The following is a 15856-nucleotide window of genomic DNA, read 5'->3' on the forward strand; positions in this document are numbered from 1 at the left end:
AGGGAATTGGTGAAGAGTCTCTCAAGGCTACCCAGGGAAGGGAATTAGCATTTGGGAGGGGTAGCAGCGGACCAGATCTAAGCTGGTAGTTAAGCTTAGAAGTTTTCATGCAGGCCCCCACATTTGTACCCTAAAGTTCAAAGTGGGGAAGCAGCCTTGACAACCTATGAAATATTTCTGAAAGAACTCTTTGCAACTACAAAGCTCACCATCTCTGCTATGAATCAGAACATCAGTGAATTGTACTCATGTCTGTATGGATATTGTTCTTTTAACCATACGCTCTCTTTTGTTTTTTAATAAATGTTAGGATAGTGGTTTTGGGTAAGATCTGGACTATTCAATAACTTGGGAGATAATGTGTCCGATCCTTTTCTTTTATATGATGAAATAAGATTTACAGAAATTTTCATCATAGTTGACGTGGGTACCTGGATGGAGGCCTGAGGCTGGATTACTTTAAGGCAGTAGTCATCAACCTTTTTATACCTAAAATCACTTTTTGAATCTAAGAGCAACCCAAGATCTACCCCACCCTTTCCCTGAGGCTCCTCTCCTTCCCCAAAGCCCTGCCCCGCTCACTCCATCTCTCCCTCTCTCTCCATCGCTTGCTCTCCCACACTCTACTTTCACCAGGCTGGGGTAGAGGGTTGGGGTTCAGGAGGGAGTGAGGGTTCTGGACTGGGGCTGAGGGGTTCACAGTGTGGGAGAAGGCTCTGGGCTGAGCCTTGAGCAGGGGTTTGGGGTACAGAAGGGGTGAGGGGTACAAGCTCTAGGACGGAATTTGGGTGCAAGAGGGGGCTCTGAGCTGGGGCAGTGTTGAGTGCAGGAAAGGGTGTAGGGTGCAGGCTCTGGGAGAGGGCTCTGGGCTGGAGCAGAATGTTGGAGTAAAGGAGGGGGTGTAGGGTGCAGGCTCTGGGAGGGGGCTCTGGGCAGGGGCAGAGTGTTGGGGTGCAGGAGGGAGTTTGGGGTGCTGGCTCTGGGAGGAGGCTTAGGGTGTGGCTTGGGGTGCAGGAGGGGGCTTGGTGTGCTGGCTCTGGGAGAGAGTTCAGGGATGAGGCTTGGGGTGCAGCCTCCCGCCGGGCAGCACTTGCCTCCAACGGCTCCCAGTCAGCGGCAGATGCAGCGAGGCTAAGGCAGGCACCCTGCCTACCTTGGTCCCACACCGCTCCCAGAAGGGGCCAATGCGCCCCTGCAGCCCTTGGGGTGGGTGCGGGGGGCACGTGGCTCTGCGTACTGCCCCTCTCTGCAAGCACCACCCCTGCAGCTCTCCCAGCCAATGGGAGCTGCCGGGGCGATGCTTGCAGGCAGGAGCAGTGCGCGGAGGGAGATCCCTGCCCCCGGGGCTGTGCTGGCCGCTTCTGGGAGTGGTATGGGGCTGGGGTAGGCAGGGAGTCTGCCTTAGCTGCAGCCCCACTACGCCGCCAGAAATCGCGATCGACTGGTTGGTGACCACTGCTTTAAGGGAACTGTGTTGTTTGGACTTCCATGTAACCTGTAAGGTAAAAAAGAAGCTGTTTTATGCTGTTTTGGTAACTCTAAGTATTGGAATATCAACCAGCTTTATGGAGATTGTCTGCCCCATTCTTCACCCTAATTGAGTGACCATAGCTAGCCCCCACTAGACCCCGGTCACAATCTCACTTAATCATTTCCCTGCCATTGTGGGACCCTTGGGCACCAGTGAACTTTGGTCCCTCCTATTCTCTGCCAGTGGCACATAATAGTCTAGTCTCCTGTGGTCTGTAATACTTTGGTCTAATTTCAGTTGCTGGATTCATCTTGGTGGCCTGTGATGTACAGGAGGTCAGATGGTCCCTTCTGGTCTTAAACTCTATGGCTTTATGACTATGATCATTTATCCTATGGGACTGGGGGGAGCAAGGGGGAAAACATTTAAAAAAATGTGGACAAAATCCCAACTAGACAATTAGACAAAGTGGTTAGATAGCAATAAAACAGCAGTAATATATTGTACTAACACCTGTACAATTATAACCAGAAAATTAAAGACAGGCAGCTATGCTCAGCTGGAGTGGGAGGAGAGAGCGGGGATGAAAACCAATTTAAAATCACTAATCAATCTATCTAGAATTTAAATTAATTATATACTAATCCTACTGTGAAGTGAAAAAATAAAAAAGGAAAGAAAGATATAAAAATCCATCAGTGTAACAGATAATAAAAAGTGCTAAAAAATCAATCCCTTTCCCACAAAAGCTAACTATTCCAATTCATTTCAAACACAAATTCATTACAAATCTAATTTAAGTGCCATCATTAAGTGCTTCATCTTCCACAAGAATTCCCTGTCTCACTCCTTCTCCCCTTATTCCATTTTGAATACTCCTTATTTAGAATAAAAGCACCCGAAGAAGGGGACCAAGGGGAGAAAAAGGACATACATACACATACATAGGGATTTAGTCGATAAACAATTTTGTCCTGAGTGGGCAGGAAAGATTTAGAGTAAATCTTGGCTCCACTGAAGTCAATAGCAAAATTCCCATTGACTGCAAAGAGGCCAGAATTTCACCCTTGAAGCCGCAAAGTACATTATTTCCTTGTTGGGAGAAGAATGTGGGGGGGGACACAGGCACCAGGTGCTGTATTTCTAGTTTATTGACAAATATAGCAGAGTAGCAGGGACACTAGATGGAGAAATCAAAGTGCATCTTATAATTTACAGAGGCACCAGGACACTTCTAGAACTCTAGCAAAACAGTTCTATTCAGACATTTTCCCTGTGTCTGCTGCTGCCTCCTCAAGATAGTGCTCTCAGCAGCCATATGTGTCTCTCTCTTAACGCCTCTCCAAACATTAAATCCTATTCTAAGAACGTGTGCTCAAGCTGTCATTTGAAGTCATTACCCTTAAAGCCAGGAGGTATGTGTAATTCAAACTCCCTAGGCAAGGAATTAACGGATCAGATACCTTCCTGGTATAACTCCAGTATAATCAATGATATTACTCCAGGGATGAATTTAACTCATTGTCTCTGTTGGGGTTGTACAAGTGGATTGTCTCCAGCTGATCTACAACACAAAGGTAATCCCTTTGAATTCAATGAACCTAACTCTTAAATACAATGGCGCCCAGTTCATATAATCAGACATACCTCCACTCACTTTTCTCTCACACACGCTATTGTAATTGGCCAAGAACACCAGGACCAGCTTCCACCCCTCAGAAAAGTTCCATGGAATCTTTAATGTTCATGCAAAGTACACAAAACTTCAGTTTTTAAGGATTCATCTCACTGTAAAGTGCACAGTACCTCTTTATCTACCTTAGAAGGATGAAGAGCTGAGTTTTCCTGCTACTTCCTGTCCTTTTCCCATATTCCTATGTGAGGAGGAGTAGCTCATATGGTAATAGAGATCTTACGTAAAAAAAAATATCTTTAAAGTGGATTTCTCTTTCAAGATGAATATTCCAGAAAATGGTAAGCTGTTTGATTTATAGCCCAGTTCCAAAATAGAAAGATTACTGTAAATATTTCTGAAATGAAATTGGAGGTGAACATAAACTTGGACTAATTTTTAATTTTACTGATTTTTTTTTAATTTTACTATTTTTTTTTAAGTTTACTGATGAATGAAAATTCAGTTATTGGTTGTTGTTAGGTTTCCTCCTGCTCCCCACAATTAACTGGTTTATATTGAATTTTCCATCTGTGTAAACTGGTGACATAATGTCATCTTTAGACATTTCACCAAGATAAGACCATGCCAGTTTTCTCAAAAAAGGGCTCATGTAATCAGATTTTTTATATTTTGAGAGGATATTCTCTGTGGTATGCAAAACACCAAATATTTTTTGAAATTGCTAATATCAGTAGTACTTTTATAAGTTGACACTAGCTAAGGATGATCTAATTCAAACCTGACTGGACCAAGTTGAATGGTTCCAAGGCCTCACAATTGGTTTGTTCAAAGACTTTGAAGAGAGGTGTTGCTAGGCTGAGTAAGTCAAGTTCATAAACTAGAAGAAGCAAGGATAGGGCTAAGAAGCTTTGTCTATCAGGTCAACAAGCCACTTGATTGACATTTAAGAATCTCCAAAACTGATAGCTTCAGCAAAGGGAAGATGTGGTATCAACAAACCACTCCAGCTTTTGATCTTCCCTTTGTCCGAAGGAGGCCTGCTAGCAAGCCAGCCAGCAGACATCACCATCTGGCTTTTTGTCTGCAGTTCCAGCTCCTACTTTTTGAGTCTACAAGACAGGGAGAGCTGAAGAGTTTCTATTATCTTTGTCACCGGTTCCGGGTAACTGTACTTGTATTCCCCCTCCATGGTCCCTCAGGGTACCCCCTTAAGTTTTCTGGCTCTCTGCTGTCACGTCTCTTGGGTGGAGACCAGCATCTCACTCTCTTCTGACTAGGATTTTCATAAAGCCTATGTGTGCGTCAGTTACGCTGTTATTGGAGCAGAGCAGAGGACATGAGGTGTATGTGTCACCTAGCTGTCAGGGATAGAATGAATAGGTCATTAACAAAACTGGTTGAAGCTGCTCCATATGAACAGATGATCTGGAAAGAACTTGAGACCCCCAATGACTGAACAATGGACACCTAACAGTAGGAAACCCTGGCAGGTGGAACCTGTGAACTCAGCTGCAGAACAAAGGTGAAAGGTGTCAAGTGGCTGGAATAAGGGCTGTCCTCTGGACAGAGACAATGCTCTTTCCTGTGATTGAAAAAGCCAGAGCCAGAAATGGAGTCCATAACAGCTTAGCTGGCTTTTTGCACTAGATTGACCAGGATAAGTGGCTTAACCATTGCCTCTCTTTGCGAATCTAAGGGCTTTCAGATTCTGTATGCGAGGTGACTAATAAATCCTACTGTTTTTAAAAGGCTTCCTGCTGCTCCGAAGGTGTACAGTACTAGTCTTCCGCAAGGGTCTGGCTTGGCTGGATTTGCTGCGGGGAGCCACAGAGAAAGCCAGGGATCGCTGTGCCTGAAGGTCCAGTCTTGGAGTTTTGGAAGCCAAAGGCCTGTCCCTGTGAAATTTGTGGACGCTTGGGATTTGGCACACTAAAGGGTCACTCCCAAAGGACTGGTTACAGGCCACGGCATAGACCGGACCTTGTGGATCCACGACACCCACATCTCACTCCCTCTTGAAAGGGGATTTTAAGACTGCACAGCCCCCTGCCTTAGACTGTGATATCACCAGAAAGCCAGTCTGAGTAAAGGCCAGTACCTGATCTTTACCTTCTCTCCTAGGGCTACAAACAATATATTTCCAGCAGTTACCAGTTGCCACACAGCTTTTTCTAAGCAAGCACATTTATTCTTAAGGTAAAAACATTACACAGAAAACATATAAAAATAATAAAGTTCCAATATGCATGCTAAAAGCTTACAAAAGCTTTATGGGGTGCTAGTACATCAAAGTCTTTCCACATGTGTTGGGATCCCCCTTTGGACAGACACTCTTGCTTATTAGTGTATCAGAAAGAAGGCCCTGAGTCAGTTTAAACCATGCCTTTCTTTGTCTGTTGGTCTCTGGAAAACTCAGTTTGAACCAGTATATGCAAACCTCCCCAAAGGGTGGGTAGTACCTCCCTGGAGGTTTACAACCTAAGTGATTCATCTTAATCAGCCCCCACTGTTTTTGGCTCCTGGAGGTGCTGTGATAACCCTCTGCCTTGTAGTTAATCCCTACAATCCCTGACTCATAGTGATATATAAACATAATGCTATATGGCCCCCAAAGATATTGCATGTGGTTGCAATATCTGTCACAATCTTATTTTTCTATTATTTTGTCTTTTGTTATTTTTAACTGGGAGATGTCCAGCCTCTTTAGTTTTAGGGCATAACAGTCAAAGTGTGCATGCACTTGTACATGAACACCCATTAAAGCCATATAGGAAAGTAAATGTTCCCCAGATTTAGATAGCCCTAAATATTGTCTCATAAGACTACTCATTAAAGTGTATTCTGTGTTTAAAGAAGTCTTGAGATACTTGAAATTGTCATCTGTAATCTCTGGTAAATAAAAGCTGTCAAACTTCTGCTTATCAAGAATGTTCTGTTAAAGTCTGTATTATAATATTTTTATGGGGGAAGAGGGCTAGCCACCTTATAGGAACTGAAATCTAAAGAGAAACCTTATGAATTACTCTGAGGTTGTGCTCCAGACATTAGACAATAATTTTGGTTCACCACCACATAGGAATTGAAATCTAGAAGGAAGCTTTACATTTGGCTCTGAAGTTGTGCTCCAGAAATTAGATAATAAGTTGGGTTCAGTATTAAGATACTGAACCATTCAAATTAAAGATTTGATTGACTTTGATCAAGTTCTTTAGCTGGGATTGAGAACCAAATGGACAGCCCTCATTTTAGAATTTATAAAGAATGACTTTTTTGTACTAATTTGATTATATAATTACAATCCAATATTGAGACAAATTTGTTGATTTGATCTTGGTTTGATATTTGATTATTTTATTCTAATATTATCAATAATAGTTTAGCTTTAGTTACATTTTTTTTTATTTTGTTTGTTTACATGTTTTAATAAAATTGATAAGAGGGCACTGAGTCACAATTCTTTCAATAAGCAACTTAGGTCCAGAATCTTTGAGGTCCTGAGTGGAGCTGGCCTACCTAAAAGCCTGACCAGTTTCCCCTAATTAGTCTATTTCTTACACCTAAATTTTCTGTTTTCCCTCTCATTGCCCCTGCTATGCCCTGAACTACTTCTTCAGACAAACTCTCTTCTATCCTCCTTGAGACCCGTTCGCCCATGAATGCCTTTCTGCCTAATCATATCTCCACTTCCTCCTATACTTAAATCATAGATTTATGTTTTGTGTTGTCTGAATTAGATTTTAAGCTCTCCAGGGAAGGGACTAAGACATACTCCATGTTTTGCAAAGCACTGTCGACACTGATGGTTCTCTGTGAATAAATTAATGGGAAAAAAAATTGAATTGGTCAAAAGTTTTCCATCAGAACTTTTTTTGGTTGAAAAATGGCCCTTATTTCAAAATAAAAACTTTCATGGAATTGTTTGTTTAATTCCAAATCATCCAGTTTTACAACAAAAAAACTAGAATTCCTACCCAAATTTCAGTTGCTAGTTTTCAAAAACTTGAACATTTTAAATTTTTTGTTAATAAACCAGAAAATGTCTGTAAAAAATTCTTTTTATTTCTTTCAAAAATTTTCATGGGAAATATTTAACATTCTCTGAACCAAATCCAGAATAAACAATAATGATAATTAAGAAAATATTAGGAAATAGATTATTCTATTTGGAAGCAAATGGAAGAGCCCGATCTTTAAACAACTGCCTAAAAAGGTGTACTGTAGCTCTTCCTCCCCTCAAAAAGCCTCAGATAGAGTGACCCTACCAAAAGCAAGTTTTAAATAAAGAGAATGAGCAAAGACACAAGGGCAGTGTGAGCTCAGCAATAAAATATTAGAAACCAAACTTCACAACCATAGTCAAGAAGATGCTAATGGTCACCTGCTAACTGTAAACACCTGTCCTAACAGCTAATGAAATCTCAGTCCCCATGAGAGGTCCTCTGTATTGACTAAGCTGGTTTACGTGGCACCTATTACAATTCCAGAGAAAATACCAGTCCTTTTGGTAGACACTTAACAGCTTTTGCTGCATTTCACTGACTTCCATGAACCCCATAAATAACACTTATTACCTACATGCTTCATTTTAGTCGTTTGTTAACTTCATAAAATAAATGTGCCATAGACTTACAATCCTGCTGAACTAGCTGAACTTTTTATTTTTAAAATGGGAAATGAGAAATGTACATTTTGCCAAGATCACTCTCCTCTGTTTTTTGGCATTTTGTGGAAGTATCACATATCTGAATGATCACAAGAGCTCAGGATAGGTAACTTTAATTCTCCTAGTTATATTAAATGTATTATATTTTTAGGAGAAAAATAGATCCAACTTCACTGATTTCATGCCAAAATTGTTTTACTTCTAGTGGGTTTTTTGTTTTTTTGTTAGTTTGATTAACCTTCTACCTAGAGCAGGCTAAAAAATAAAAAAGTGCCCCAATTTTTTCATCAAAAAATTTCAAAGTTTAAAATTTGTTGACCAGCTCTATTTTTAAGCCCCAGTCAAAGGGATATGTTCAGGCCCCGTCAGAGACTGAAGTTCTTACTTTGTCAAATACTCTTTGTGCCAGATTTTCAAAAGAGCTCAGCAAATTGGATGCTGAGCTCTTTTGAAAATCTGGCCATCAGTATCACAATGGGAGTGTTCGAGCTGAGCACTTGAAAATCTGGCCCTGGGCTCTTTTGAAAGTCTGACCAAATGTAACAGTAATATTCAGCATGGCAAAAGAGTGTTAACTATAGCATCCTTCAGAGCCTATCATCATCACTCCACGCATTCAGCTTCCATCATGCAGCCAAAAAACAAAGTGAGGCTGTCTTTCCTTCTCAGGAGCTTGGACCCCAGTTCCGCCCCAGGCCATGCCCCCGCTCCACCCCTTCCCCCAAGCCATCACCTCCACCGCTTCCTGTCCTTGCTCCACCCCCTTCTGCCTCCTCCCCCATCTCTTCCGGCCCCCCCTCCCCGCACCTCCTGTACACCACTGAACAGCTGATTCTGGCAGTTAGGAGGTGCTGGGGGGGGAAGGGGGTGGAGCTGATGTGCGGGGCTGCCAGTGGGTGCTGAGAAGCCACTTTCCACCCCCCCAGTTGCTCATATAGGTGGCAGGATTGTGTTGCTACTAGACTGCCTCACCACATTTTTCTTAGCTCCTGTGAAAGGGATGCCCTTAGAGACTGAAGTCTTTTAATTTATCCACCAAACAAGTATAGCATGGGCAGCCTTATTGTGCCTTGTCAATGTGCTTCAGTTATGACCTGGAGGGACCAGTTCTATCTCCATGTTGAGTCTCTTTGCTAAACAAACTAACAATGGTGTCAACTAAATGTGGTTTCTGTAAATGTGTCTACTAGTACCGACTCATATCACTTAGGCTACTAAGCTGCTATCACATAATTACAACCTTCGGTCAATATCTATTTGGGCCATATCCAGACTTGTGACCCAGAGAGGAAAAGCCCTTTCTCATTACCGATTTCCTGATTCATCCACTCCTTCCATAATATTTTTAGTTCTCTTTTCCAGAGAGATAAGATGTTGGTATTAATCCTATGTGAGATACTACATATTTGTTACAGATTGTTGCCCAAGAAGGCAATTTACCTTAAGGATCTAGCTAGACAAATCTGGTATATATCTAACTGGTAGCATTATGTGGAAAACAATATGAGAACAAAGGAGCACTTGCCATTCTTATTTAAAAATATTTAGTGTGACTATTTCTTTGATAGCTTGCCATCCCCTGCTGCAGTTTGCAATTATTTTTCTCAATTTCTTAATTATATGTGATAAAGCACTGCTTGTTGTCCTTTTCCTAGTGATATTAATATATCACTGGAGACATTCTAATGACCACTGAAAATAATCAAGAGATGGCAAAATGCATCAGTGAAAACGAAGTCTTTTTAAATGCAATTGTTAGTATTCACATGCAGATTTCAAATTTGAACATGAAAGCAATTCCCTAACCTCTGAACTTTAATGTAAAGATATTAGATATAATTACTTTCTCTGTCTCACACAAAATGATAAGTCCATTCTGATTGCTTCCGATACTGTGCCTTCCATGCACTTACCTGTAATTTAATAGACTTTATGGGGAGATATCATATCTACTCTTAGTGAATGTGTAGAAGAGCAAAAGTGATAGAAACTGAACTTAAAGCCGCAACAACTTTTACTTTACAAATATGTTTTTTTCTTTAAAAAATGGTACTTCTATAGTGCTTTTCATCTGGGGTTCTCAGAGTGCTTGACAACATTAAGGGGACAGATCTTCATATAGATGAAGGCCACTTTACACCACTTTAGCACCTTTGAAGTGAGTGCAAATATAATCTGCTTCCAATTTAAGACCCCCTTTGCACCGGTTGGGAATTTTTTGACAAAATGCTTCTTCTGATGCAAAATACTCATTTGTCAAAATGGAAACTTTTTTTCTATAGTAAAGATGCTGGTTTTGATTAATCTGTCATTGGGAAGGTTTTTCAGGGGCCGGGTGGAATTTCTTGCCAGAGAGTGAGACCCTCCCAGAATAGCCAATGTACTCACCTCCAATGTGTGGAGACTCAGGTCACGTTCTTGCTCTACCTGATTCAGAGCAGGGACTTGAACCTGTGTCCCCCACATCCCACGTTGAGTGACCTGTTACCAGCCTATGGAGTCAGTTTGATGCTCTTTCTCTGTCCCACCGGATATTTAATTATTTATATAAAGTGGAACAGCTCCAACAGGCAAAAGAGAGACACTGACTTTATAGTTTGGTGGTTAAGTAGGGGAGCACTGTTATCTCCATTTTTCAGAGCCTAAATACTATTTATTAATATTCTTGCTTTTATATATTTATATATATATATATTTATATATATATATTTATATATTTATAACTATATATATATAGTTTAGTCATTAGTTGCCAATCCCCCTTTCAGAATCCAGTCATCAGACTGAACAGGGCTATGCAATACTGAAATAAACAGCTTGCTGAAAAATAAGATGTGTCTTCAGCAGACCATTTCAATTTACTGATATTTGACTTCTTATCCCACATAGACTTGGCTTAAAACTTTTGGGAGGCTTTAGCCAATTGCTTGTAGAATTTTTTTTTTCTTGCCAAAGGCTGAGGCTTGTGTTGCTTGAGTTTACCCATGCTGCGCAACCGATTACACTGGTCTACAATTTTTGAGAAGTCATCTGCTTCAGAGATAAAATGTGCTATTTATTATGTATTTTGTTGTGGTGAATTCAAATATGACAATTAAAACAACTGATTGGCTACTGTTTCTAAGGCTTGGTCTACACTACCCCCCTAATTCGAACTAAGGTACGCAACTTCAGCTACGTGAATAACGTAGCTGAAGTTCGAAGTACCTTAGTTCGAATTAGTTCGAACTTACCTTGGTCCACACGCGGCAGGCAGGCTCCCCCGTCGACTCCGCGGTACTCCTCTCGGCGAGCTGGAGTACCGCAGTCGACGGCGAGCACTTCCGGGTTCGACTTATCACGTCCAGACTAGACGCGATAAGTCGAACCCAGAAGTTCGATTTCCAGCCGTCGAACTACCGGGTAAGTGTAGCCAAGGCCTGAGATATTTAAGTTTTTACATTTTATGTCTATGCATATTGTATAGATAGTAGAGTTTTAATCATAAATTGTAAACCTAGGTCTTTTCATGTGTTTATGGTTGCTTTACATGATAATATTTCACCTGTCCTGTTTATGTAACACTTTAAAAATCAGCAAAAGGGTTATATAAATAAAATGTATTATGAAACAAAAGGCAAAAAACTATTATGTACATAGTTTAGTCCTATTCAGTGTCTACTCGGCACTTCTTGGCTTGTCTCTTGTATTCAATTAAATGGAGCATCTCTTGTCACTGTCCAGCAATAGTTTGCAAGCATTGATGGGCTCCATTTGCCCTGATAGCGTTTCTCCATTGTTGCAATGTCCTGGTGAAATCGCTCGCTGTGCTTGTCGCTCACTGCTCCGCAGTTCGGTGGAAAAAAATCTAGATGAGAGTGCAAAAAATGTATCTTGTGTGACATGTTGCAACCAAGGCTTTTGTATGCCTTGAGGAGGTTTTCCACCAACAACCTGTAGTTGTCTGCCTTGTTGTTTCCGAGAAAATTTATTGCCACTAACTGGAAGGCTTTCCATGCCGTCTTTTCCTTGCCACGCAGTGCATGGTCAAATGCATCATCTCAAAGAAGTTCACGAATCTGAGGACCAACAAAGACACCTTTCTTTATCTTAGCTTCACTTAACTTTGGAAATTTTCCACAGAGGTACTTGAAAGCTGCTTGTGTTTTGTCAATGACAAAGTTCTTCATCAGACCCAGCTTGATGTGTAAGGGTGGTAACAAAATCTTCCTTGATTCAACAAGTGGTGGATGCTGAACACTTTTCCTCCCAGGCTCCAATGACTGTCGGAGTGGCCAATCTTTCTTGTTGTAGTGGGAATCTCTTGCACGACTATCCCATTCACAGAGAAAACAGCAGTACTTTGTGTATCCAGTCTGCAGACCAAGCAAGAGAGCAACAACCTTCAAATTGCCACAAAGCTGCAACGATGTTGGTCATAGTTTATGCACCTCAAAAGTTGTTTCATGTTGTCATAGGTTTCCTTCATATGGACTGCATGACCAACTGGAATTGATGGCAAAACATTGCCATTATGCAGTAAAACAGCTTTAAAAACTCGTGTTCGATGAATCAACGAACAGTCTGCACTCATGTGGATCGTGAACGATGTTGAGGGCTGCCATCACACCATTGATGTTGTTGCAGGCTACAAGATCACCTTCCATGAAGAAGAATGGGACAAGATCCTTTTGATGGTCACGGCACATGGAAACCCTAACATCACCTGTCAGGAGATTCCATTGCTGTAGTCTGGAGCCCAACAGCTCTGCCTTACTCTTGGGTAGTTCCAAATCCCTGACAAGGTCATTCAGTTCACCTTGTGTTATGAGGTGTAGTTCAGAGGAGGAGGATGGGAGAAAATGTGGGTCCTGTGACATTGATGGTTCAGGACCAGAAGTTTCATCTCCTTCCTCTTCCTCATCTGACTCAAGTGAGAATGATTCTGGTGCATCAGGAACCGGCAGTCCTTTTCCGTGGGGTACTGGGCGTATAGCTGATGGAATGTTTGGATAATGCACAGTCCACTTTTTCTTTTTTCACACACCTTTCCCAACTGCAGGCACCATGCAGAAGTAACAATTGCTGGTATGATCTGTTGGCTCTCTCCAAATCATTGGCACTGCAAAAGGCATAGATTTCCTTTTCCTGTTCAACCACTGGCAAAGATTTGTTGAACAAGTGTTGCAGCATATGTGTGGGGTCTACCTCTTGTCCTGATCTCCAATTTGCAGCCAAAATAAAGGCTTTCTTAACCATAGTGGTTATACTGTGCTTTTGTGATGCAAAAGTCACTTCACCACAAACATAGCAGAAGTTATCTGCACTGTTCACACAAGTACGAGGCATCTCTGCTCACTTTGGCTAAACAGAAATGTGTCCCTTGCAAAATCAAACACTGACAAATAAGAGAGCACGACACTGTATGATTTCTAGAGCTGATATAGGGCAATTTGTTCAGCAGAGTGATGTAAGCTTCATTATGATTGCATCATCCATGACTTCTAGGAATAACATGATGCAATTCATATCATGTATGACGTAATACCAGCTTCAGATTGCATCATTCATTGTTTTGCCTAAAAAGCAAGTACTGTCCAAACCAGTCATAGATTTATTCATAGATCCAGTCAAAGATGTATTTTAGTCATTTCTGGTTTAAATTGAGATCCCTTCCCTTTATAACTCACTTATCCTCCACCATTCCCAAGTCAAGGGTCGTATATACTGACCCAATAGCATATCTTGAAAACTAGAGCCAATCAACAATTTTAAGCATCATTTTCCTTCTCAGTGACCCAGAATTAGTAAAGTTTGACTACATTTATTTCAGAAGCATTTTGGCTGTAGAGCAGTGTTATAAAGGTGTCAAGAGTAAAAAGACTCCTACCGTTCCCAGAGGCAAGTCACTTCGTACTTCAGTAATAAATGGAACAGTCAGACATCCTCTCCAGATGGCAGGATGGAGAGTGGGAAGTTTACTGTTCTAGTTCACTGAGTTCACTTTCTCCAGTGTACCTTTGCATGGGAAGCACAGGTTAGAAGAAAGGGAGAGGAAATCCTGTGTTTGGCTACTATTTTCCATAACTGAAACCCCTGAGTCTCTCTCTCTCTCTCTCCAGATAACCCCTTTCCCAACAGCTTCCTCTTCAGCAGTTGGTTATGTGACCTTCTTCTGTACAGAGGTAGATTAAGATTTATTGGGGTCCCCCTCACCTCCTCTTGCCACAGGGCCCTGCACACAGGTCCTCCTCTTCCCCCCGAGGCCCTGCTCCTGGCCAGGCTGAAAGCCGAGCTGGGCCATGGTAAGATCTGCCCAGGGATCGCGGCCGCTCTGGGGAACCCTAGACCCCTCCAACTCCCCAGGGCAGAGTGACCTGGGGAACAGGGACATGAGCCCAGGGCAGATGGAGGGTCTAGGTCTCCCCACAGCAGCCCAGGCTCCCCGGGCGGCTCTTACCACTTCCTGGCTCTGGCTTCCAGCCTGGCCAAGGGGAGGGGCCTCAAGGGGGAGAGGAGGAGCAGTCGGTGGGGCCCCAATTCTGGTGCTGGTGGCCACCGCCCTGCACTTCTACACAGGTTCCAGCACTCCTGAAGGGGTCCCAATTGGCCATTGCCCCATGGGCCCATGTGTTAACCTGCCATGGCTTCTGCAAGTCCTTTGTGAAGTATTGCTCCCTGTGCTGTCATTTCAGAAAGGGGTTGCCGTAGTAAGGTGCATTGAAAGCACTTGCACCTTATCTTGGTACTGGTACTTGGTACTGTACTTGGTACTGTCCAAGAAGCCAGACTGAACCCAGTCTGTAACTGGAAAAGCACCACCAGGCTAGTGACAAGGCAGTTTAACCTTATCTACCCTAGCATAGATATTTTCTGCTGAAAGGCAAGCTGCAGTTCTCAGTGCTGAAAGATATATTATAGCATACGGTGCTATGTTGTCAATCTATGTAGCATGAATCATTCACAAATCAGGAAATCACTGTTCTTTGCAGGGAAAAGAAGCCACAAAAGCTACTACTAATTAGTTGACTACATGGCCAAAGACAAGAGAGAGCTTATTTTTAACTAAAACATTTACAACCAAATTTAGGACCAAACCCATATCAGCTCTAATTGGTTCCTTAAACTATAAAATGCAGCAGAAATATCACCAGTGCAGTTGGAGTGAGTGGTCAGACAGAGGTTCTCTCATGCAGTGGATTCTGCAACCTAGTCTATGACAACTCTCTGCATTAGCATACTGGAGGACGGAAAGGAGGTGGACTTGATTTGGGCATGGCATGGCAGGGGCATAGTCAGAAGGTCAATGCACTGAGCCACAAGGCCAAAACACCATACGTTAGTAGGGTACTGTATCTACTCCATTCACACCCTGCAGTAGTGGCTCTAGCCCGGCTTGGAGGCAGACAAAAAATAAGACTGGCTTGTTGAAAAGTAGAACAGTTCTACAACGGAGCACTGGTCATCCTACTTCATTGGCTTTTCCCAAGATGTAGGGTTCAATTTTTAAAAATCAAATACAAGGTTATATCCCAAGAAATTCAGTAACACCAATATACATATGAAATACTCTCTATGAAAGTGACAGAATTAGAAACATTATAAACAACATTTGTCTGGGCATTGGAGACTAAAGGCCTTCCAGTTAATGCTGCTGATGTTCTTAGTTTTCATGGAGATCGGAGGGTTAATGTTCTCACCTGGCTAGTTTTACAAGGTGGCAATGACAGTGTGGTGGACGTGGAACTGCTGTGTAACACATACCAATCTAATATATTCCATGTGGCCTGTTCAGTGAGGTATTGGGTTATTGGGCTTTCCTCTATGAATGCATTGGTCTAAATCAGTAGAAAAAAACAAGCAGGAAAGCAACACAATGGTTCTAGATAAGCAGCTGCCTAGCAAACATTTGGGGTGATTACAAGACAATGGATGAGGTATTAGCAGTGAAGATGCTCCTTCTTGGCTCCAGATCAAAGTTACACAGCTGTTTTGCCAAGGCTGGGAGCCTGGAGATCGAAGGGACACAAAAAGGTTAAAAAGACTTTCTGGAGAAAGAGGGAGTGAGGAGTTGCCAGAGAGCTGTCAATGGAGAGGATGGACTGAC

This window comes from Trachemys scripta, chromosome 11, assembly GCF_013100865.1.
Source record: "Trachemys scripta elegans isolate TJP31775 chromosome 11, CAS_Tse_1.0, whole genome shotgun sequence".
In the NCBI taxonomy this organism is placed as follows: Eukaryota; Metazoa; Chordata; order Testudines; family Emydidae; genus Trachemys; species Trachemys scripta.